Source organism: Passer montanus, unplaced genomic scaffold, assembly GCF_014805655.1.
Source record: "Passer montanus isolate IOZ18808 unplaced genomic scaffold, ASM1480565v1 scaffold21, whole genome shotgun sequence".
Lineage (NCBI taxonomy): Eukaryota > Metazoa > Chordata > Aves > Passeriformes > Passeridae > Passer > Passer montanus.
In genome coordinates this window covers 10,373,542-10,397,782 of record NW_024366703.1, presented here as the reverse complement: position 1 = coordinate 10,397,782, position 24,241 = coordinate 10,373,542, and the positions used below count along the sequence as shown (strand labels likewise).

The following is a 24,241-nucleotide window of genomic DNA, read 5'->3' as shown; positions in this document are numbered from 1 at the left end:
TATCAAGAGAGGTTACACTGAATTAAAAATTATTGGAGTTGTAGTTTCAAGCTCCCTGTCTAAAAAGATCAACTATTGACATATGCTATTAACCAAAAAAAAATAAATAAGGGAATGAAAAAATGAAAATGCCTGAAAAGCTTCCAGAGGGTGAGCAAAGACAGGGCAGTGGAAGTTTGAAGGGAAATCTCATGCAGGGACCAAGGTGGGTGGAGGGGGTGGATTCCCAGATCTGTCCCCTTGTGCTCAGGTGCCATGGGAGCAGAGCAGGAGCAGCTGGTATCAAACCCCTTGGGGCAGGGCTGGGGGAAGAGAGAGCTCCTTTGTTTCCCAAGTGCAGGAGACATCTGGATGAGGATTTGACTGCTCAGATGTTTGTTCTGCTGCAATCTGGAAAGTGTGGATTGGCCATAGCCCTGCCTGTGTGACTCAACCACAGCACTCCCTTCTGCTCTCTGGGCTGTGTAGCAGGTATAATGAGACCTTCTGGGATAGTGTTTCTGGCTCTGTTTCCAACACTGCTCTCATCACTCTCTGGAGTTCGGAGATTGCTTACATCGAATCTTGAATTCCTTTTATTTAAGGCATTTATTGCTTTTGCAATTTTGGCACCTGCAACCTAAAATACTGCTGTAGACATAAAAATACAGAAGTAAAAAACCCAACTTCTTGAGAGGTTTCCCATCTTCTGTTTTTTTCCTGACTGAAATGAAAAGGTTGTACAAAGCAGGTAGATGTCAACAAACTGTTTGTCTTGTTTTAGGTGAGACATCTAAATTATCTATTACTACTATACAAATAAAAAAGTTTTTGTGTAGGCGTATCAGGTTCATTATGTCAACCACAAAAGAGAGAGGATTTATTATTTTCAATAAACTCCAGTAAGAAATGCAATGATCTTTATCTTTACAAAGCTTAAAGGGGGGGAAAGGTATCTGCTGCTGTATTTTTTCCGATTCCACTTCTGTATTTATTTAAATCATGCTTATTACTGCTGAGAATTGAGTTGGCTGACCACACAGCCATATTTTTTTATTGGCTTTGTGGCTGTCACAGAAAGCCTGTGTGTTTAGTGCTTGCATTCTGTGCTGTATTGTCTTCTGCTGTACCCAGGAACCTAAAATGCTGTCATAAAGAATCCAGTCTCAGGTCAAGCTGGCAGGTTCAAGGCCATCTAGCTTGATTTGCTATTTACTTATGAGAGGATCCCAAGCAATGAGTAAAACTCTAACGGTTTATGGATTAAACCCTCCAATTCAGACCTTTGATCTAGTCAGAGATCTTATTCCTCTGCCCTTTTGGTTCTTTTATGAAGGTATGTGCCACACACTGTGATTGCTCTGCAGAGTCCCCTTTGATACCTGCAGTCTTTTTCCTGTTGGTGGCTTAGGGATTCATGCAGAAGCAAGAGATGGATAGCCATATTCCTAGTTAGTGTTTCAACATCAGAACGTCCTGGAGGACATGATTTAGTGCAGGCATTTAAAAATGTATTGTTGTTGCGGGTCCTTGTACATGAAATATTATGTGAACCTCATGAATTAGCAAAAAGGAAAGACATTTTATATTCTGACTTCACAGGAAAAAATAAAGTGGGAAAGCATTTCTTTGTCATCTACGTGAGCCAATGACCTTGAGTCCAAAGTTCAACACAGTTTCAAGAATCAAGATGCATTGAATATCTAAAAGCTCACAGCTACTGCTGTGTTAGAGCACAAGATCAGAAAACTGGTCACCATGATGATTTCAGCTGTGAAAATTGTCCAGCATGGCTTCTTGTTCATGTCTTGTTGATAGAAAGTTTTGAATCTTGAACTTCTGCAAGGGCCTTCTCTACCAGCTCCAATATTACCTTATCTTGCCAAAAATGGTGTTCCCAGGACAGGGTTTTTCTTTTCTTCTTTCTTGATTTTTAAAATTTGAAAGAGAAAATGTTGAAGGCACTAGAAATTAGTGAGATAAATACCTAGAAAAATTATTCTCCAGGAGCAGACAAAATTTCTATGCCAAGGGAGAGAAAGAGGGAGTAATATTTACAAACTGTTTGAGTACAAGGCTGGAAGGAAATGTGAGAAGGCAAGAGCCAAGTTTGCCAACACTTCAGCTCACAGCAGGTAAGAAGGAGTAAGCTGGCCTAGCAAGCAGCTATAGTTGTTGCATTTGCCATTTGTCAGAAATGAAACTACTTGCAAATAATGTGATTTTAAACAAAATTACTCTGTTGTGTAGCAGCACTATGGGCTTTAATTTTTCCCCTGGGTTTTTAAAAATATTTTCTCCCAGGTTGCCTGTTGTTAAAAACAACAACAAACAACATCTGTATATCCTTGCTGTCTTTTAAAAGACTGCTGGGATGATTTGACATCAATTTGCTGCAGTAAAAAAGTAGGAGGAGAAATGGATTACTGGTAGTGGATGACTGTCTGCCATCTGGAGAGATTTGTGGCTGATAAAATGTGTGATTTGGACACAAATGTGTGTTTGATCTCATTCCAGTGCAATGGCTGTCAGAGCTGTGCAGAGACAGCCCTTGGGTCAAGGGAGTACCTACAGCTGTGGAAGGGGGAGCAAGTCCCTTTGCCTCACCTTGGGGCAGAGGCTAGGCTTTGGAAGGGCCTTTGATGTTATTAGACTATATATCAGATCCTCAGAAAGTTGGATTTATTTCCTTTTCCAGAGAACAGTGTAAATCTTTTATCCTTTCCATGGTCCTTGTTCCTCCCAGTGCTGCCCAGAACTCAGCTCTCAGCAGGACATTGCTGTTTCCACAACTCTCCTCAGGCTCTCTCTCAGTCCTTGGCTTCTGAGTTCTGTCCAGTCCTTTAGGGCAAGTCTCCTGCTTCTCACTCAGCTCATTTTTCTTACCAGGTATCTCCTTCCTTGAGGATATTGCTGTAGGCCTCACCAGTAATGGAGGGAATGGTTTCACTGCAACATGTAAAAGTTGGATAGGTGTTTTCCACTTCCCAGCAGGCTCCCTCCTTGGAGTCCAGGGCTTTCACCATGTCAAAAGCTCCTTCTGCTCCCAATATATAAACCCCATCCTCCTCTAAATTGTAGTTATGACCCTTTTGTTTATAGAAAGTTAGTGCTGCATTTTCTCTGGTCTGCCATATCTGCATTCACCCAGCTAGTTCTTCCAGCTGTGTCTGACAAAGCACAGCAAAAGTACCCAGAGCCCTTTTCTCTCATTTTTGTCTCAGTAAAGATTTTCCTTGAATTTTAATGTGAAGTATCTTATTTCTCTATAGAATGGGAAAGGTTTCAGCAATCACAGGTGAGACATGAGTTACTGTTCAAAGTAGTTTGGTCAAGAAGGGAAGGATTTATAACACAGTCAAGAAATGTATACATCTTTGCAAGCCCTCAACAGCCTCTATGTCAAACCAAAAGAATTCAGTCTACCCAAATAATACACTAGAGTAAGTTTGCTGACAATTTGCCTGCATGCCAGCCTACTTTACTCTTCTGCACAAAGTCCATTTTGTTTTCAAATTCTGGATAGGGTTATATTTTCAATCATCTGTCTTAGCTCACATACATTTTGACTCCTATGAGGCTGCTCATCTGACTAGTGAGTTACTGTTGAATATTCAACACAAAACCAGCATAATAAGTCCCACCACTATTGTGAATTTGACAAGGAGAACAGTGTTATGCAAATATTCTGTTGCTTTCTGAAGAAAACATTGCTAACAGATTGAATGTAGACAGATGTAGTCCTTTCAAGTAGCAATGGAAATGTGTTTTCCTTGGTCTGATGAGAAAGGAAAAACAGTATTAAGGAGCTAAAAATTAGGCCCATGTCCTCTCTAGTATAGGATAATATTAGTGTTAATGTGTCTTTTATATTCAGCTGCTCCTCATGGGTTTTTGTGGTCCTAACTATATGTATGTGTGCACATACAGTCCTTTAGCTTTACCTGGAGAAGGAAAAATAAGTGTTTCTCTACCTTGTCAGAGCCAATATTCTCAGCTCTTAATCAAGCAGGGACTGCTTTTATCCTTCCTAGGCATGTGTAGCTTGCTTTTCTTTGGAACTTGGTGTTTCTTGTTCTCCTGAAAGGATTAAAAGAAGAAAAAAAAAACCCCATGACATTTTGAAGCCATGTGCATTCAAACTTATGAACTTTTTAAATAGATTTTTTCAAAGAAATGGTTCACCTGAACAAAAGGTAACTGGGTGGGGTTTGGCCATAGTGGGTGGGTAAAGTTTCATTTCATAACTTTCATGTCCTTTATTTCTTCAAAACTGAGATAAAAAAATCTCATTTTCTGAATACATTTGTGTTTCTATTTTTCACTTATCCTAAAAGAAAGATGTTGTCATTGCATTGCAAAAGTTTCACACTGCTGTCCCCTTATCACAAAAGTTTCACACCTTTTTGTTGTTTTCTCATGGGTAGCTCTTCAGGGCACCTACTCTTTCTTTCTCAACAAGCAGTCAGCCCACTCTTTTATATCACTCTTCTTCTGCTCATTGGTCACAGCTGCAGCCTGTTAAAGTCAGGCCTGATCCTAATCTTTGGTAATTGGTCCAGCTGCAACTCCTTAGGGGTGAGATTACTTTCTGCATTATCTTTATTTTCTTATATTCTATCCACCCACAGAAAGATATGATCACTTGTTTTGTGAGGCATCCACCCTCTCCATAAAACACACATTTGTTGAAGCAGAAAAGGGTTTGCTTTATGATTAAATTTAGAGATTTTCTCTGCTTATTATTTTAATCAAGTCCCTTACACAGGGAACTCAACGTTTGGTTCTACACTAACGAGAGCTTCTTACAGCTCAGTGGATAGTACAGTGAATACTGCAGCTCTCTCTCAATGTGGTATGCTAATAGGAAAGGCCACAGAGGCCTTGAGGAGTGCTAGACACCAAGGTTCATCCAGAGATATTAGTAATTGTTAACACAGAACCTCTGCTGTACATTAAAGGAAAATAGCATTATAGAAAATAAGCAAGGTTCAGAGAAAAATCCCCTCAGCCCTCTAGACTCCTCATGTCATTACTGACTCCTGTCCTTTCTGTAATTTCTGAAATAACCTCTCAGTCAGGTTTTGTTTCAGCCTTCATCCAGGTTTCCTGGCTGTGATATTTATTTCTGCAGGGGTAATGCTTCATCATTTCAATTTTCCATCTGTTGAGAGCTGTGCTCCTGGATTCTGTTTCCTAAAAGCTCTGCTTATTCAGCTTTCACAGCAGGTATGTACAATTATGAGTTCCAGCACAAGTTAGATTGGTTTTCAAAACTGTGCTTTTAGGGATTGAGCAGTGAGAAATCAGAGTTGTTTGGGTTTAGTCTGTGATTCTGCTACCTGACAGTAGGCTTTGCCACATATATTTGATTTATCTGATTGGCAGAATCCCTTCGTCTTCAAGAGGCTGGTGTCATCTTCTGAATCACAGAATCATAGAACCATCAAGGTTGGCAGAGACCTTTACGATCATCCAGTCTAACCATGGAGGAAGAATTCTTGTTTAGAGGTTCCTTCAGCAAAAACTTTATATTTATTTTTCTTGATCTTTCATGAGTCAGAAACAGAAAATTTTTGAGGGAGATAGGTGAAACAAGAAGTACTTCAAAAAAGTACCAGGCAAAGTTTGTGTCTGGAAATCCATCTGTCCTCTCCCTGTCTTCTGTGAGAGAGACAAGGGTCTCCACTGTGTGTAGGGCTAAAGTGGTCACTGGCTAACCATATGACAGGAGACATGGATTTGTGTTGGGTTAAAAATTTGTGAGGTTTTTTAGTTAATCAAGGGTTTCTACTGACACTTCTCAGCTTTGACAATCTGAGACCATCTCAGCACTTCCTGAATATAGGAAGTGGTGAAACCCACCAATAAACAGTCCAGACCACAAAATTTCAGTATTTAATATAATTTCCAGAGGCCTCACGATTGAAATTCTAGCTTAGAAGATATAAGAAGGTCCAAATTATCTTATTGCTTATAGTCCTGGCTCCTTCCTTATCAATTACCCACTGTCTCAAGTGACTGACGTTCAGAAATTATGTAGGTGAACTCAAGATTTGAGTTCTCATAAATAAAAAGGTCCCTAATCCCATCAGTCACTATGTCAATATTTCCATTGGTGTCAGGAGAAAAGGCTGAGGGGTTACTCATGCCCTTGGCCACCATTTCTGCCAAGGCTATGTGTACTGCAGGCCATTTCAGTAGGTCTGCCTGGCAGGCTTTAGATTCCTGCTTGTTCCACCTTACATAGTGGAAAGGACCAAGAGTGTCAGGTAGAAAGTGGTGGGAATGAAACACATCTGCTCTCTTGTCTCTGGCAGCTGCTGTGGGAATCCTACAGAAACCTACCCCCGTGTGTGGCAGAGCCTCTGGCTCCAGTGGAGAGGGAGGCTGACAGATTCAGAGCTCTTCTGAGAGAAGCAGAGATTCTAATGACTGATGGCTGTCTGGCCCATGGACAATTTGTACTGGCAATTTTTTCTCTCCCACCCTGTTTTGTCTCCTTTTTCTGGAAGGAAAAAAAAATTGGGGACGGATGTTAAGTTTTCCCCAGTTGCCTTAGAATCAGAGTGGAGGGGCAGTTGAAACCTGTGAAAACAGGTACAGAAATGATCTTCCTTTCTGCATGGGTCTGCATTTTTAACTGTGCCTTGTTAAATTACTCCTGTTTTGTCTTTTATTTTCAGTACTTGTAAGATGGATTAATCAGTAATTTTTATCCAGAGTGCAGCTTGCTGCACTTGTTCTCTCACACCACCCTCTAAGATGTATTTCTAAAGATATGTGTATTTATGCCTCACTCCAGGCTCAAAAAACCCTGAACAACATGATACAAACACGTAAATGGAGAATAAGCATAAAGTACATTTTAGCCACTTGGCACGACATTTACACCCCAAAGTTGGTCAAGAGCAGCAGGATTTGCAACCCACACAAAAAATATAGAAAAAAATTGACTTTTATTTCCAAAGAAATGTATTTGTATTCTTTTGATTTTTAAAATGGTATTTATGTAAAAATGGTTCAGCTCCTCACAGCTAGACGTGGATGACATTTGCACAAAGAACAGTAACTTTGTTACAAATGAAAAAAAAGGGGAGGGGAAGAGTGAAAACAGCATCATAAGAACTAAAAGTACTTGGGAAGCTGACTCATCTTACAAGGATCTTAGGACAATATATGGTGAATGAATGGTGATGATACTTTAAATATTATTCCATATCCTCCCATGTTAAAAAATTCCTTATTTTGTTAGTGCCGATACATTTGGTTTGTATTGAAATTGAAATTTGGGGGTTGATTAAAAAATTATATTTTCTTCCACACTCTTTTGTAGGCAGGCCCTCTATGAACAAAAATCTGAAATGAGCAAAATGAGCTGTCATAAAATATTGCTTTTAACTTTTAGCTATGTCTTTTATGAAAGAAAACCCTATTTGACTTGAACTCATGTTGACAATCAGAGAAACTGAAGGTTAGGAAAATCTCTTTTATATCTGAGGATATAAAAGATATCCTCAGAACTTGAATTCTGAGCTTCCAAATGTCAGTCAAATATTTAAACATTCAGCCATCTTTCTCTCTATTATCAACAAAATATTGGAAAAATTATAAAAAACTGGTATCACTTAGAACCTCAGTCTATTTGTTTTAGGGTTGGATTTTGTATTTCAAAAGATAACATTGGAAAATCTTGGGTTTAGCTAAAAATTACCTCAAGTTTTTATTTATCTGAAATCCTAGTCCTAGTGGGAAAAGGAATTAGTGTTAGTGGACACAACCCCAGATACTTTTCCTGTCAAGGTTTGCAGATCATATAAGTATTTGACATTTGAAGGTTCAGACTGGCACTTGCAGGGACTTTCTAAGAAAATCTCACCTTTAGACCTACTACCACTCTGAAAATCTACCTGGAGTTCTCCTGTGTGATCATGTTGGAAAGTATAACTGCATGAGCATTTTTTCAAATTTAATTTTATTTTCTGTGTCTTCTTATTTTACTGAGGGACTTTCTGTTCCATTTGGCTGTATAATGTATATATTCATGAGTATTTCTCCTTCCAAAGTTCAATTTATCTGAACCCTTTAACAGGACAGTCACTGGATTTGCCTCCACATTTTTCTTTTCCTATCTTATTCCAGCCTATGTGGATAAGATGCCTGGTTTTTGTTTATCTGGAATGGAATAATTTTCCTGGGGCAGATAAAGAAAGGAAGTCAGTGAAGAAATTGTTTGCAGATACACAAGACTTCAGCATTCAAGTCAAGTTACAAGCCTGAGCTGTTCTCTACTGTTTGGTGTCCTGCTCAGGGGATGTAAAAGGAAAAGTTGAATCCTTGCAGCCTGAACTGTTCCCAGTGCTGTTGCTCACTTTGTTTACTAAACCATAGTAAGATCTGAAGGTGCCAGCAGACAGGAGAGAGCACTTCTCATCAAGTGTCTATTATTTTGTGCTCTCTGCACACCTCTTCTTAATAGACCTCAAGAGCTCTACTGCAGTAGAATGAAAATCACATCATTATATTGCTAACACCCTTCCTTTACCTGTGAGGATCTTTTGAGTCCTGCATCATGAACCCTTTTAATTTTTATACATTTCCTCTAAAGGCCTTCTCATTGAATTCTGTGGTAGCGTATGGGAGGTTCTCTTTGACCCTCTTGGTCTAAATATCTGTTTATTTGCATTTGCACAATTCCCCCATTAGTAAAAATATTTCTAGGTAGGATGGCATTTCAAGTAGTGATGTGGGAGCAGATGCCTTGCAAGAAGCTAACAGAGGATGACTAATTAAAAGTTTAGGAATAATGGTGCAGAGAGGCGTCAAGAAATCAAGAGATTTGTTTTCAACCTGCAATTAAATGCAGAGGAGAGAACAACTTGAAAAGATTTTCCTAAAACTCAAAAATTGTGCTATTTTGTACAGAAAGGTTTTAAGAGTAAAACAATAATTTTGCATGTGGAATGAGAATGAAGCACATGCTGTGCCAGACTCCACATCCGTCCAGTGTGGCTCCCCTTTATGCCCAGGAATCCAGAGAAAATGAGGGAGTCTCTAAAGGAGATACACAAAATGTGGGGTTTGCTACCTGCAAATGAAAATATTTTCAGTAAACCAAACAACTGTGGCTAAAACACTGCAACACAACACTAAGATCAGAGACTTTGTGGGTCATACAGGGACATTCACATCCAGTGCAGGGTGGCAGATTTGGTATGTTTGTCCATCCTGAGCTAATGGGCTGGCAGAAGCACAGGTCCATATAAAAAGGATTCAATGCCAAATGAAAATACCTATGGGGCTTCTGTTTCTAAGCTCTGAAAGTGCACCATGAAAACACACTTCAACTATATGGATTGTCACTATATCTCTTTTCTTCCCTGCTGTTTCCAGTGGTAAAATGTCAGCTAACAAAAGAAATCTTGTTGTTAGTCAGTAAATATTGTAAGAGGTTTATTTTTCTTTATTTGCTTGAAGTACTATAGTATACCTTCTTTACTGAATAAGTCTGTTTTTTTATTCTTTGTAGTTGATCAGTCCAGGAAAAAAAACCCCCAACAATGAAAAGTAGCTACATCTGCTGAGAAGAAAAGATAATTAAAATATTTAAGACATCTTAGAAATAATGGAACTGCAGGCATCACTGTAGAAAATGTCAGTAATAATCTGTAAAACTAAGTGCATTAGTTCCTTTGTATACCAAAGTATATGTTAGGACTAGGGAGCAAAAGTGAAGTAACAAAAATTTGATTTTGCCTGGGGCTGAGCAAATTTTATTCTTCTGTGTGCTCTGATCTGCTAACTTTCTCAAGCACTGTCTTCTTATTGATTTCACTGCACTTTGTGTCAGAGCTTGAAAGGTGATTGGAGGTTTTTGAAACTACCACAAGGATTTATTTGAGACGTTAAGTAATCAAATTTATTATTCAGTTTTGACAGTCTCAGTACCAGTGTGTCCTGTGTTCCCCCTGCAAATGCCTTCCTGTCATCTCTTATCTTTTCTATTAATTAATCTTCTGTCATTTTGTATGTGATTAGATATACTTGTGTAGGCACACAGTTTGTGGTGATTGGGATGGGGCTGGCCCACCCTCATCCCCAGTGCCACAGCTGTAGCAGCACTGACAGCAATGAGCCAGGGAGTGCCCAGGGGCACTGACCAACACCAAAGGGAGCAGAGGGCACACAGGGGCAGGGCATCAACATGAGGGGATAAAAGGCTGGGCTGAAGATCAAGAAGAGCCAATGCTTGCAGCCTTCTGAAGTGGTCTGGTGTTGCTCTCTCTATCGTGGCTACTTCAACCACATCCTTGCTGTTCTACATGGTGTCTCAGAGGTAAGGCTGAATGTGTAAAAGATTGGTTCACCTTTATGTTTTGGACCACAACACAGAAGTAATGAGATTTTGTGGCTGGATTTGGTAAGCAAGGCAGTGTCTGTGTCCTGGAGAGCTGGTCCATGCACTATGGAGTCTGGAGATATTTCTTGCTCTTTCATCTGGACCTGCAGTCATTGAAACAGGGTGTTTCTACTGCTGTTCTTAAAAGCTGAATGCAGCTTCTGTTTTCTGATAGTGGTCTGAGCATTGCAAACTTTGGTACAATTTTCCTGTCTCCTAAAGATTATGTTGAGTAAGTTCAGGCACAAGGCAAAGCAAGACTTAAGTCAAAATTAAGCTGTTTTGATGCTACTGTAAGAAGCTGTCACCCACGGTTGAGGAAGCTTTGCTCAGCAGAAAGTGGGAAAACTTGTTTTACTTTTCACTTCTGATATGACTCTCTAGTCATTGCCAAAAGAGTAATTCTAATTGTTTGCAAACTGCTGATAGAACAATAGGTCAGGTAAAAAATAGCAGGAGAAAGTGCATGAGATGATGGGAGATGGATCTGTTTGGACATCTTTTCTCTGACAAAAATGCTGGTGTGAACTTATCATCCTCTAAGAGACATCACCTAAAGTCCCACATCTTGCAAACAATAATTTAGGCTCAGGGAATCCACTTAGTGGAAGTCAAATTTTTTTTTTTATTATTTTTTTTATTTTTATAGAGTTAGATGAGACAGCTGTGTGGTTATTCTTTTGTGCAGCATACTTGTACATAACAGGACTGCATTTCTTTCTGAACTTTTCTTTCCATCTTCCTGGCCAGTCTCACTTCCCCACAAATCCACTACACATCCATCTTGGAGGGTATACAGAAGTACCTCAGTCAAATAGAGATGCCTTTAGAGACTCATAATTCTTTGCCAAGCTCAGGGCTTCAAGCCCTTCAGTTGCATTTCCTGGAACACAGTTAATTCTTTGGGACTTTCTTCAGCTGATTGTGACATTGCATATCTGGGTTTTGTTGGTTTGGTGGTTTCTTTTTTTCATATTCTCATATCATAGGGAATAAATAAGAGAAAATAATAAGTTTAGGATAACCTTTAAAAGACAAATTACAAATATATGGGTGGTCAAGTAGACCAATGGAGTAAAATTATGCACTTCTATTATTTTGGCTAATATTACCATAAAAGTTTTAATTATCTGAATTCCCTCAAGGCTTATAACAAGGCTGTAACATCTGTATGTACTCTAAGGTGGTTGCCCATCAAGGAGGACTCGATGAAATTGTTGTTCATGTGAATATTATTCTGTTTGTCAGTTTGCATTAGGATGGATCAAACAAAGCAAATGACATTCAGAAGCAGGAACCCAGGTGAGGTGTGCCCAGAAATAGAATTATTTCTACAGTTACGGTGCTCAGAATAGTTCTCACTTCACTGAACTGTCTCTGCTATGTTGACCCAGAGAGAAAGTCAACAGAATCTAAGCCAGGATTCCTGTGAAGAAAGTTCGTAATGATCTCTTTAGGTTTGTGTCATGGAACTTTCTGAAAAATGCAAAATCTTTCCCCTTCTCTGTGAATTACTCGTTTTTCATTCTGACTGGCGATGCTGAGTGCAGGATTGTTTTGCAGTCCTCAGCACAGGATGCTGGTACTATCCTATTAAATGTGTGACCTTGTGTCATTTGCTGCTCCTCAGGTATTCAACCAGTGTTTTCTAAAAGATAACCCTTAGAGTTCTTGAAATTCAGTAGTGGTATCAAATAATTAACTGTAGGTCAAAGACACTCCCTGCTACATCTAATTTGTAAGCAACTGTTGAGGAGAAGCTGCATGTGGTGTACATTCTAATGAAGACTTCCATTTCAGATCATATTATAAGAGTCCTTGGGGATAATAGTGGCAGAAGTTCAGATGTTTAGGAAACTGTAAATACAGACTTCATTTCAGGCAGGTGCTGCTGTCAGTGTGCTTGATGTAAAGTTTACAATCACTGAAGACTGCACTCGGATATAAGCACATGTCATGTTCCATTCAGGTTAGAAGCTGCAAGTTCAAACATGTGCTTTGCTGCTTTAGGATGTGGCTGTCTGCAGAAAATCACTTTACAAACAGCAAGAAAGTATGTTCCATTTCAGGAGAAATGGTAAGGTCCCTCCTCAGCTGGAAATCTTGTGCTAGATGCAAAAGCCATGTTTGCAGTGAACAGTTATGCTCAGCTTCTAACTAAAATTCCTGAAAAATAAGATTTGAATTAAAAATTTTTGATTACTGTGTTGCCAATCTGAAGAAAGAAAAAAAAAATCCAGGAATTTATAGTTAATACAGGATTGTTAGCCTGTTTCAGCTTTGTGATCCTTGGTTACCTGTGGTAACTGCTCTGCTTTGCCCAGCACACAGCAACAGCCATCAGGAAAATACACCCAGCAAGGAACATCACCTGAAGAGTTTTGTCAGGCAAGTGGCCTGTGCAGGTGCCATCCTTGCCAAGCTGGGGCTGGTTTGCTGAGAGAGACAAATCACCAGTGGGGTTGTGTAGAGATTAGGGCACAGAGCACAACGCTCTGCTGTCCCCAGATGGGGCTGGTGCTCCACGCTGGCACAGTGAGGTGAGAAAATGTGAAATTCTTTCATACCAGTTGCAGAGTGTTTTTCATGGGATAATTGCTAAGATGGGGAGAAAGAAGACAGGGGAGAAGCACCCTGAACAATTAGAGGGAAAGCAAGCAATGGATCATCTTCATATTTGATTCTTGGTGCAGGTAACATTTGAACAGCTGAAGTTCATGGGGATTATTCCAAGTCACACATAGTGTTCTACCTAGCTGCAGGAATCAATCATACTGCTATTGATGATAAAAAAAATAAAAGGTGGAAGGTGAAGAAACATCAGTTTCTTTCATTGTTGACTGTTTGGCTTCTTTCCTTGCCCCAGATGACACAGAAAGATGAAGACAGTGGAGATAAAATACAGGAGCTTCAGACTTGTCAAAGACACTATACTTTCTGACAACAAAACAGTAAAATTATGTGTGCAGTTGTTAGTATTTTCTTTTGTCAAAACTAATTTGAAGAGAAGGCATGGGCTAGTGCTAGGCCATTGCTGCACCTTTAGAAATTTGTGCTGTGTACAGAACGAGTTGAAGAACTGAAATATTTCCCTGCCAGGGGTGAAAAAGAAATCTTTATAATTCCATCCAAGGGTGTCCTTTTAAACAACTGAGAGAACTGCAGATAAATTAGGGCCATCCATGGAGAAAGAGTAGAGCTGTGATTCACCACACCCTTCTGGGGCTTGACACCCAGCTGTGACAGCCAGATTGTTGTGGAATGTTTGATACTGATTTCTGGAAACCTGTGTGACAGGGCAGATGAGCTTTGACTGAGAGCCCTCTGTCCTGACATAAATGGGAAAACCATCATTTTAACCTGAGCTTGAATATTTGGAGATTCAAAACTGAGTGCTGGTTGAACTGTGTAACCTCATATCCATGCTAGAGCATGGGGAATAGTGATAAAGGTCTTTTAACTTCCACATCTACAAGAATTTCACAAGCTGTAAGATTTTCTCCCTGGAGTGCCAATGCTGCTTCAGTTTAGGAAAGTTTCTTGTGCTGATTTATTGGGGATTTTTAAATTTTTTATCTTTTTTTAAAAATTTATTTATTTTGTTGGTTTCTTTTTTCCTACTACCTGTGTAATATATTTGAAGTAACAGACACTTTTCATACTACTGGAAATAAGGTGACTGTGAACCAATTTGTGAGTTAGAGCGCTTATGTTCCCCTCTCAAGGAATTATATATTGTAATAAAGCTGGTGTGGTTCTGCTGCTGTCTCAGTCTTGCTCAGCTGTGGTGATATCCCTTCAACTGGCTGGCAAGATGCTTTACCCTGACCTTTTCCAGCCAAAAGGGGGATATCAGCTCTCTGATATCACCTCTAAAGCCAGTCACAGTCAAATGATACATGAATTTCTGTGTACGTCTGAGGAATATTCAGCAATATATATACAGGATAACGTCAATGTACCTGGGACAAAGGCATGAGGAGATACAAAGTATACCCTGTTTGTTAAAAGCTCTGGGTCTCAAGCTGAACATCTGGAAAGGAAATAAAGGTTTTGCTTCATCTTTCTGCAAAAATTGATTTGGTCTGTCTTGTCATAGGGTTTTCTCTGTATTATTGGTCAGGATAATAAAAGCAGCACTGTATAACCCTTATCCACAGACACACAGCCTTTAGGAAGCTGAGTAAGAAGCTCAATTTCAGAGAAGAGAAGATAAGGCTCACTAATACTGAGCCCAGATTTTCTAGAGCTGGAGGGGATTTTACACTGAAATTCCTTTGAAAATCAAATGTAATGAGCACCTATTTCTTTAATAGCCTCTGAGAATTACCCCTTAACAATTTGTGCTGCAAGATTCTTGGAAGAAGTTAGTCAGTAAAAGACTGGTCAGTCTCAGGACTTCTGTTATACAGGGTTTATAAGTCTTTCACTGTGTTCACAAGTTTCTTAACTTTTCTTATGGAGAAGTCAAGCAGCAAGTGCATAAATATTTTTCTGTCTCACACCTTGCTCTATGGTAAATGTCTTATCTGTCAACAGGATTTCTCTCTCTTTCTACCTCTACAGAAGGATCTGGGGGTTTAAGCACATGAGGGGAGAAGGAAATGGCTTTAATTCAATACATCACTTTTGTTCTCTAATATTCCATCATCATAGTACCTTAATATGAAGAATACCCCATACATGAGGCACTAAAATGTGGATGGCTACAGGAGGGGATGCAGTCACCAGCAGCACTGGCAGAGTGTTACTTTCCAGCATTTAAATGCCCTTAGAATCATGTTTGAGCATGGTGCTAAAGGAATAATGCAGTCCTGGCTCATGCTGGCAAACATCAAAAGAGTAATCCCAAATCCTGTCACAACGCAGTGAATAATCACAATGAGTTATGTAGGCTGCTGGATTTGCTACCAAGACAAGCAGGAAAGCTTCAGCATCTGGCTCTGCATTAGTAACCAAAGACCTGCCTGGTTCTGTCCTGCAGAGCTGCCAGCTCGGACCGAGGCTGTTATGGGAGAGGCACCCTTTGGAGCCCTGTATTGAATTGTTTTACTCTGTGTCTGACACACTGGTAGAGGAAATAAAGCAGCTGGCTAGAGGTAGAACTGCTGGGGGAGAAACAGCAGGGAGATGTGTGTCTGTGAAAGGCCCAGGAAGGTAGAAAACCACAGGAAAATAGAGGAGGAGGCAGTGGGCTTTGGTGCTTGTCTGTGTCCTGGGGAACAGCTGGCAGATGGAAAAGAGAGTGGGAATTGGGAGAACCTGCTTGCAAGCTGCCAGCCAGGACTAAGGACAAGTGCTGGGGCATTTCAGGGATCCTGCTCTGATGCAAAGGAATTCAGGCTGGCACTGGAGCAGAGTTTCTCCATTAATTTCTCCTTGTGCTGCTCGCTGGGAGCAGGATGGTGCAGTGTGATGGGCATGTACTGTACTGTGCTCTTGCCTCGTGCCAAGGACTTTCATAGTCCTAGGGTCCTAGGGCCAGTCAAAATAGCCTGTCTGTTCCAAATCAGATCAAATATTTAATTTCAGTTCTCTAAAATACACATGAAAGAAATACCAAAGAAATTGCCATTACAGTTTACACATAAAATCATACCAGCTTCTTATCTGTAGCTATGCTGGTTGTTTTCAGGTGTTGTGAAAAAGAATAAGCAGTTCTGCAGATGATGCATAGCCTAATGAAGTCAGGGAAAGCTGCATAATTTAGCAAGGTTGAGGTAAAACCACAGCTATTTTGGAGGAGTTCTAACTTTAACAAGGCCAAGATTTTACCTCAGGTCTTCATAGAATAGTTTACTACCAAAGAATTTTTTTTCCTTAGCCCTGAAGGATGAAGGCTTATAGCCTTAATTTTATTTATCCCTTCTTACGTAACCATGAATGCTCTCATTAGCCATATAAATGTCTAATACTCTTTCAAATGCTGGTAAACCCAGCCACTCATTAGTAGCCCAAGGGCAAAATAATTCTTTTCACCGGTGCTGCAGATTTATGAAGTTTGAGCCTTATAACATTTTTCACTTAGGTGGGCCAGGAATATGCTTAATTCATTTTCTTATTGTTAGAATATTACTATTAAAGTTTTAAAAGTTTAGGTATTGGAAAACATCTGCATTTTATTCTATGGATCATTGCAAATATTCATTGAGATCAACTTATGTGGGGGTTTCAGGCAGACATTTCAAATTTACTGCATTTTGAAGAATATCACACACATTTCTGTGGGGCTGATTTACTTTCCTTTCACACAGAATTGCCCTCACTGTGACTGTTGAAAACTATTTCCACTGTGAATTTAAAATATGGTAGCATGATTTTCACTTTAAAAGAAATGGCTTTTTGTTTCTCCATGGCTCTTATTTTTCAGTGTTTCATTTGGAGTTTTCATTGCATGTGTGTTTACACATTTAGCCTCTGGCAGGTTTTGTGTGTGATTTATGATGTAGTCAATGTGTTTTGACCAAACTCCAGCTGATCAAGAAGAAGCTATTTTAAAAAGAAAAGATAACTGTGTACAGAAAAAAAATATGGTAAAAAAATTAAAATAAATTGGATGGTATGGTAATAGCTTTATTCAAACACTGCTGTGTGAGGGGTCTTGGTAAACAGCTCTGTCATTGAACGGTTGTGTGATAACAGACAAATGACTTCCCTACAAATATTGTTTTCCCTAACCCTCTCATGTGCTCCTTGTCAGCACTGATATCTTCAGAGGCAAGATGGGCTCTTACAGAGCCTGCAGTGAGGCTGGGGATGCAGGCTGGTCACAGCTCACTGAGATGAAACAGTGAGATCTCTCTCCCTCCTTCCTTGGCTCTGGCACTCACCTGTTTGCATGGGGAGCCAATTTGCCTCTCTAACCCAACTAAGGGTTTTGCTTTCTGCCAAGGTAATTTTCTGCTCTTTTGTTAAATGGGATTGATGCACCATGGGTGAGCCACAGCTGTCTCAAGGTAAAGCATTGGCAGTGCATGGCATGGAATTAAGGGAAAGGCAAGAGAGGAGTGGGTGATGAGTTGCTGATTTGGTCTGAAAACTGCTGTAATCTGTGTAATGATGAGAGCTGTTGCATTTCTCTACCCCAATACAAACTTCCATTGTGAGCTTGGATGAGAAATGCTGTGCTCTTCCGCCCGAGATCTATGTTACTAGAACAGGGTGAACACAAACAGTCTAAAAATCAATGCTGTGGCTGCAAGCTGTTTGTTGAGAATCACAAGAATTTAGAGGACTGATTGTTACTATATCAACATAAGCCAACATTTTAAAAAATACTTGCTTTTAAGTAAATATCAAAGTTACCAAGTATTCAACCATCATCACTTCACCTCCCTATTTTTCACTAACTTTGTTATTTTTATCAGTGATGGATAACTCTGAATGTAGGTTGTTACCATATGTGGGTCAGATTGTATAGATTTTGGAGTGTTGCATCAGGCTGGCAGGTTTGACAAACCAGGCCGCTGTTTTGACAAAGATGTCTTTTTATCTTCCTTTCTGGGCTGAAACTCAATGCTTGTCACAGAGATGCTCCTTTAGCAGCCTCAGAAAGGAGCTGAAAGCTGTCAAGTAAGAATCCCCAGTACCACAGCTTTGTGCTGCTAATGTGACTGGGGAAAGGGACAAGGCATCCTGGCAGCAAGTGTTCCTGCCCCTGCTAGCATGGATGAGCTCTTGGCTGTCCCCTCTCCTTTCTGTAAAGTACAGATGGCCATGGGTGAGATGATGCTGTGTTTTGGCAGATGCCAATGGCACAGAGGGGTATGCAGGCATGCAGTTTGTTGCTAACCAATATGCAAACTTCCTAGCTGCTGTCATCCTCTGCAGATGTTCACCCTCCGAATTTTCCAGTGAGCAGTATGAGATTTCCTCTTCCCAGTATCCAAAACAACAGCTCACCTGTGACCAAAACTTTTGCAGTGTTTTAGAGCAGCCAATTGTGCAGAGGCTTGCTGATTAAAGACACTTTTGAAAACCAGCAGCTGTTGTCAAATGTGGCTGATGCATGTTTCAGGGACATTGCATGCTGTGGGAACACATCCCTGACTGATTTTGGCTGAAATACCATCATTTCTGCCTCTAGTCCATGGCTGGCCCTTGCTGCTCACCAGTCCCACCACACTGCTGGTGGAGGGAGCTGGGCAAAGTTGTTCCCTGCCACTTCAGGAGAATCATCTGCACTAGCACAACCTTTTGGGCCTTTCAGAAACACAGCAGAGTGTGTCCAGAGTGGATTCAGGGATTCTCGTGCTGCCCCAGTGGCTGGCAGAGCTGTGGGGATGCAGCCTCAGGCAGAAAACACTCACAGGCAGAGGGAAGACATCTCCCCAAACTCAGTGCCATGTTCATGTAGGCAATGGCCATCATTTGCCTGTGGACTCACAGTTATGGGCAGTGTAGTCTATCCAAAATGTGTTTTAACTCCACAACACACAGCTTGAGAGCTGGGACCTGGTCTTTAGCCCATCCCATGGGCAAACTATTTCTTGCATGTTCATTGAGCTGTGTCTGGTTTAGTGTTTTAAGCTTGGAGAGAAAAGGCTCATGAATTTGGACACAAAGGTCTCAGCCCAGTGCTCACATTTCACTGAGGGTTCTCTGGCACCTTTTTTCTTCTATTAAAGAGTGCTTTACCCTAGAGACAATTTTCCTGTTAAATAGAAGAGTGTTATTGTAATTTTCTCCCATGGTATATATTCCAGATCACAAAGACATATCACAGCTATAGTGGCCATTATGGTTCCTCTGAGTTTTCCCCCATTAACCATAACAAAAGTTAATTAACTGTTTAGGAAGTGAAACCTCTAAACACAGTGCTAGTTTCAGTTTTTTGTTACATCCCATAGTGAAAAAGATGGAGAGAAAACATTATTTAAAAATAGCTTTGAGGTAACACATTACTGAAGTAATTTCAAACAATCTGAAGGAGTAATTTGGAATGACAGCTTTTATTACTTCCTCTGTTAGTAGATTAGGGGATAAAATGCAAGTGATTGAAATGAAGCAAGAAATATTTTTCCAGGTGTTTGTAGATGATACATTAAATAATTTAGTAGCTAGGAACAATGTGTCATGCAGTCATTCAGCAGAAAGAAGAAAATTGAGGGTATAAAATCTCCCCAGCTACTGTTCTGGTCTTACTGATGTTTACATCATCAAAGAGATGGAATAACAGTGACAAATCTGGCCAGTATAGTTGCTGTTTCACTCCAGTATGCATTTTCTATTTAAGAAATACAGCTCAGAGGCCCCCAGGTCTCTCTCTAATATCTTCCTGTTGCTGTAGTTTTTTCTTCTTTCATAATTACAAGTTCTTCCAAGTTATTAACTACATGTGCACTCTGATTTTATTTCCTTCCCTTCCTAGAGGCCCTGTCTTTTCCTAAGTATGGGGTATGTATTTTGTACTCATTAACATCTAGTTTTGCCTTTGATCATAGCTAATATCTCTAGCCTAGACTGGGCTATAACATCTTTTTTTAAGACATATAACTATGAGCATATAGGAGTGAGGTATCAGCTAGCAGAGATTTTAATTTGCATCACTTTCATCAGGAAATAACATAATAATGCCACTGCAGTTTCAGTGCAGCTCCCAGTCTGGCACAGATAAAATAGCTTATGGCTGTAGAGATTCATATTGATTCAAAACAGTTTGGTTAATGAAGATAATAGGCACCATTGTTCATTTCAAATAGGAGAGAGTGGTGATGATGAGACAGACTACAAGTGGGTAAATAACTTTCATATATTTGTGCAAATTACTAACCCACTTGTAGCTTGAATAACTATGTAGTTCATTTAATTTTATCATCTTTCTGAAAAAAATATCTACAAATGGAATAGACTCTTCTCGAACATGAACATCAGTTGCTATTGTTGATCAGAGTGGTCATCTGAGTCTGCATCTGCAGATGGTTTGTGAACACTGTTATGGAAGGTTTTATTCATTGGACTGTCTTCATTTGTGTTTTGGCAAACAAAAGGGGTTTTTGGTTAAGGATGTCAAAATTAAATTTTCACCTTGGCTCCGCTTCAGAGAATCCAAACTACTGACAAACTGGGGCATTGGACTCTGACAAGGAACTTCTTTGAGATGATGAGAAACTGAAAATTTCTGGTTTCATATCCTTGTGATTGCCTGCAGTAATTGGACAGTTTATCAAGAGAAGTTGTGTTATATCCATTCGTAGGGTTTTCAGGACAGTCTCATTTGAAGTGGCAGGCTGGACTCAGAGGTTAATTTCTAGCAATATTTCTGTAGCTTTGTGATTTAAGGCATTTGGGATTACCTAAAAATCAACTGTGAGTTCTTCAGAATCTGAAACTTGTTGTTTTCCTCTCTGAATGTTACCTACTGTGATGTAATCTTGGAAATTCCACAAAAGAGAGTCTGGCTTTCACTCATTTTCACTGCTTTTCCTTTCAAAGCTTGTCTGATTGGATAAATATCATGTTCTTACATGATGTATCTACAGACAAAAGGACATTTACACAAGTGGCTACAAAGGTCAGGAGAGAGGCATGTTTAAGGAGAGAACCAGATACCTGTAAGGATTTTGAACCTTTGATAGTTTACATAGAACAGAACAAAATACTGGATTAATCTAAGTTTCTCTGTCACTACAAATGTTTGAAAATTGTGATCCACAGCTCAATAATTCTCAAAGAAGGAGTTAAAATAATGGTTTGATTTTCCATTTCTTTTTTTTTTTGCTTCTATTAATTCTGAGCTTCTCAAGTTCATTTCCTGTTTACTCCCACTTCCCACCCCTTCAGACTTTTGTTACTTTTAGAAATGTTATTCCACAACTTAATTTAAGTAGCTTTATCTTTTTTAAAAAAAAAATCCTCTTTTCTTCTTCCTTTGGTATGGATCATTTGCTGTGAAGCAAATAGTATAGTCATTGTTTTGGTAGTCAACACTGTATTTTAAAAATTAATTTTATTATAGGTTTATTGATTTAGATAATTTTAAAATGGATGTGTATAGAAGTATGACTGGGTGAATGGAGAAATTATACTCCATTCATCTGGTCTGTTCCATCAATGCATAGTGCTTTTCATTTTTGTATTAGTCCAGTGTTTGGAATAAACAGCAGCTCCTGCCTTCCCTCTCCCAGTATTGCCAAATGCAACAAGACCTTAGGTTGCACAAATAATTGTTTTCTCATTTCTAGAGCACTTGGCTTCTGACCTCAGCATTGGCAAAAATTCCTGAAGCCCTGATGCTGCTGGGCTTCTTGGGGCTTTAAGTGCTGTCCTGGCACAGAGTTTGCATTAGGTACTCTGAAACTCTTGGAAGAAAATCTTTAATTTTAGAAAGCAGATGAAAGAAGATCAACCTTGGGTTTTGTGCCTTTGTAAGAAACATGTTGTTTTCTTTAAATGTAAGGAATTGGCCTGACATTTTCACAGGCACCACTGTGATTATGAGGCAGAAGTTTCCAAATATCAGGCTTGAATTATACTCAGTTCCAAGCAGCTATTGCCTTCTCTCCTCTGAACTGTGTTTTGTTAAACATACATTCAGGTCTCAGAGCAGTTTGGAGAAAAACAGCTTCTTATTGTAGAAACAGTGTTCTAAGAGAATTTAGATAACCTTCACCCAAAAGACCTTTCTAAACCAGCTGCATAAAGAAAATATAATAATGTGTGAAAAAAGAATCCTGAGGCTCTTCTTGCTCTGGCTGCATGTAGAAAAGCATTGCACTTATCCTTGTATCTCCACGTATACTTAAATTACTTTTGTCTCCTTTGACAAAATCTATTTGTGGATCTCACTGGAAAGCTGAGGTCCCGGTTTGCATTTCTACCTTGTTGATAAATCAGAGGCTCATAATTTTAGGCAAGGATGTTGTTCTCCCCTGTTGTAGGGCAATATTTTGGAAAAAAAAGCATACTTCTGAGTTTATAAAGGGAGCAGAAAAGCTTCTGTTTCCTTTAAAGTTATACAAGTCTCTTTGCAGACAAGCTGTGCCCCTGTGCCTGAGTTTGCCGTTTTCATCTCCTTTCATGCCTACTACAAGAACTTTTAAAGTCAAGTTTTGACATGGATTGGTAGCAGTGGCAAATCGAAAAGCACTTGAAACACACAAAGTGGTCTGAGGTCTTTGCTTTGCAGCTTTTGCACGCTCTGAAGTAACTTCTGAGTGGTGAAAGATCTCTCAGTACATGAAAACCTTGAGCTGCCAAACTCCATGTGAGCTGAGGGAGTCTGCTTCTGATCTGCACTTCAGGTTGCCCTCTTGATCTGCCCCTGCCTCTGATTCTATCTGTGTTACTTTTGATGATTATTTTTCCTATAGATCAATAGTTTTGGAGTGTGGGTGTCTGACAGACTGCTTCAGGCAGATCCTTACTACTCCTTGATAAAAAAGAGAGGCCAAGCTGAAACGTGGCAGAAGATGAGAACAGCAATGAGAATAAGGATGAGATGGAGTGAATGAGAACAGGGCTAACACAGGCTAGGTATTGCTGGTGTCTGTGTTACAGGAGATTTGATAAAGCTACTGTATTCCCCTTCCTTAAAAGTTATAATAAATTCTTGTCTAACAATTGCTTATTCGATGCTTAATTAAAAAACTTGGAACTTGCAATTTTCTTCTTAGTCTATGCATATTATCCTCCTTCTTCTCCTGAGATGGATAATTTAAATAGAAATTTTGTTAAAGTAGATTTGAAGGGATGATACAGGGCTTTTATAACCCTTAATCAAGCAGAAACAGTTTCCTGTGGAATTTTTTCTGAAATAAATAGATGCTGGTTTGCAAGTCCAATTTTTAAGCAGTGGGATTCTTTAGCAATTCTCTGCTTATTAAAAAGCCAAACTTGCATTAGTGAAAAACAGGTCTCTGGGAAGAAAAGCAATGATTGAGGAAAAAGGGGAAAGAAGAAATCAAATATTCCTTCTGTAATTCTCTCACTTATGAACTACCAGTATTTGAAATTAGGGTGATAATTAATGTACCTGTGTTCTCTGTGGATAAAGCACAGTATAGAGCTTTTCACCATTACAGAAATGTAACCACCTCTGAGGTGAGAGACTTGATCCCAGACAACAATGGATGAGAAAACACGTTCCCATCCCAGTGAATGCTGGCATATCATCCCTGTCATTTCAAACACTTCTTGTAGTCTTCCTCCCAGCTCATCTTATGCTTCCCTACTACACAGACAAAGGTAAATAGCTTTGCCTTTATTCCCTGGATAAAGGGCTATGTGTGTGTTCTGTTATCAAAGGTCCTGCACACAGTAACCTCATCTCTCACAATGTACAGATTCAATATTTCTCTGCATAAAAAAGACACAGTAAATATGATATTTTATATCAAAGCACCGTTGCCTGGTTCAGAAATAACATGGTATTGTAGGAGCTCAGATCCTTATTGATTAAAGTTCTTCCAGGACTGCAAGCAAACACTTGAAGAACATTTGTTACTTTCTATGGAACTGACAAAATGTTCCCATAAATATTTGTCCTTTATGGTTAGAAAGAAAATCTATATTGCCACAGGTCATGTTATTCCGGGATGTATTTGCTTAGTGTTTCTAAAAGAAATGCATGACAAATACAGATGCTCTTGTGCCCATGTAAGCTGACTCTGAATTGGACTTTTTCCAAAGGTCAAAACCTCATTACTGACCTGAGCTTGCTAACAGCTGCAGGGATAACAGCAATTATTACTTACCTTGTGCAAGCACACGTGATATTGACCTGAAATCTGCATGTTTGGAGAACTGTTAAAAGCTTCAAAAAAAAGCCATTGTAATTGCTAAGAACCATATTAAAATGGGAATGCTAAGTAAACCAGTGAACTACTGCAGAATAGTCTAGGATACTATATTAGCATAAAATAT

The 24,241-nt window shown here is 39.5% G+C and overlaps 1 long non-coding RNA gene across 1 annotated transcript in view; it reads left to right on the top strand.

Moving 5' to 3' along the window:
- Positions 1 to 24,241, top strand: part of LOC120502116 — a 184,312-nt gene that overhangs the window by 27,582 nt on the left and 132,489 nt on the right. The window lies entirely within an intron of this gene.